The sequence below is a fragment of the Aplysia californica genome, unplaced genomic scaffold (genome assembly GCF_000002075.1).
Source record: "Aplysia californica isolate F4 #8 unplaced genomic scaffold, AplCal3.0 scaffold00128, whole genome shotgun sequence".
NCBI classification, from domain to species: domain Eukaryota; kingdom Metazoa; phylum Mollusca; class Gastropoda; order Aplysiida; family Aplysiidae; genus Aplysia; species Aplysia californica.
The window spans coordinates 342,767-344,050 of NW_004797398.1; the positions used below are offsets into that span (position 1 = coordinate 342,767).

Consider the following 1,284-nt stretch of genomic DNA (forward strand, 5'->3'; position numbering starts at 1 on the left):
TGTGAGTGTGTGTGTGTGTGTGTGTTTATGTGTGTGTGTGAGTGTGTGAGTGTGTATGTGTGTTTATTTTTGTGCGTCCGCACGCGCGCGCGCGCCGCGTGGCGTGTGTGTGTATGTGTTTTACAAGAGACGTTTCTTATTTCGTTCTGTGTAACGTAGTAAAATTTCAAAATTGTATTCTTTTGAATGTTTCAGATTTTCAACTCTGGAAATGGGGTCTTGCCCCAACTGTCGGAAAACAATTCTGATGGGGGATGAAAAGATGAGAAATATCTAACCCTAAATCTTTCCTGTCCTCAAGGGTGAGTACATATAGGATGATAATTTGTTAATCATTCATGCCCAGACGTGTGTCTGTTTAGAGAGGACAGCATATAAAGGGTTAAGGGTAAAGATAAACACAGAACATTGTGAGGATGAACCTTGGTTCCATGGTTCAATACATGGTTTGTTTAAACTAAATTAGTATGCGCCCGGAATGGTGTAGTATGCTGCGTGAAAGAGTGGATAGGTTGATGGTAAACATAGCAAAAAAAGGAAGGGGGATGGGGGTAGGAGGGAGTTTATAGACTTTATTTTTCACTGTGCCGAATGAGAGATGGACTTATTTCCTCTCAACATGTCTACAGTACGTTTTACTGGCTTAGACCCTGAAAACATTCGATATGGGAGAGGCAAACAAAAACATTTTTTTTTTCAACTGCATCGTATTTTCAGGGATATTTGAAACTTTGTTGTAGTTAGGATCAAGACTAAAAGGGGCTTTAATTCTCATATTATGTCAGTCGTTGTTGGCGTACGTTTGATTTATTTCTTGGATTTCCTTTTCGTGTCGCTTGTATTGAGTGACCTCGTGTGAGGGTATAAGAACAATAGATGTGTCAGGTTGGAAATGTGTGTCAGCTTTTAAGATCCCTTTTTACTGATCCTGTTCTTCACCCACAATTTATAATTTTTTTTTTTTTTTTTTTTTTTTTTGGGGGGGGGGGGTTCTCTTCTTTTCTTTTTTTTTTTTTTTTTTTTTTACTTCAGTGTTCGATTGCAGCTATTCTGAGACGAATTTAACTTATTGTTGCTATTTTCTTTACTGCCACACGCCTGGTTTTTCTTACAATTCAATTTCGGCGTTTTAGTTTAGACTAAGGAGTTATATTGTTTTTTCGTTGTTGTTGTTGTTGTTGTTGTTGTTGTTGTTGTTTGCTGTAGCTATTGTTCTTGTTGTTGTTGTTATTGGGGGGTGCTTTTTGTTTGGTTGGGTTTGGTTGTTTTTTTTGGGGGGCGGGG

The 1,284-nt window shown here is 38.3% G+C and overlaps 1 protein-coding gene across 1 annotated transcript in view; it reads left to right on the forward strand.

Annotated features, from left to right (window-relative positions):
• LOC101859006 (FMRFamide receptor) overlaps positions 1-1,284 on the forward strand; it is a 67,713-nt gene that overhangs the window by 49,868 nt on the left and 16,561 nt on the right. The window contains exon 2 of the mRNA XM_005096383.3: positions 196-302. The gene's annotated coding sequence lies outside the window, so the exon portion shown is untranslated. The remainder of the gene's footprint in view (positions 1-195; positions 303-1,284) is intronic.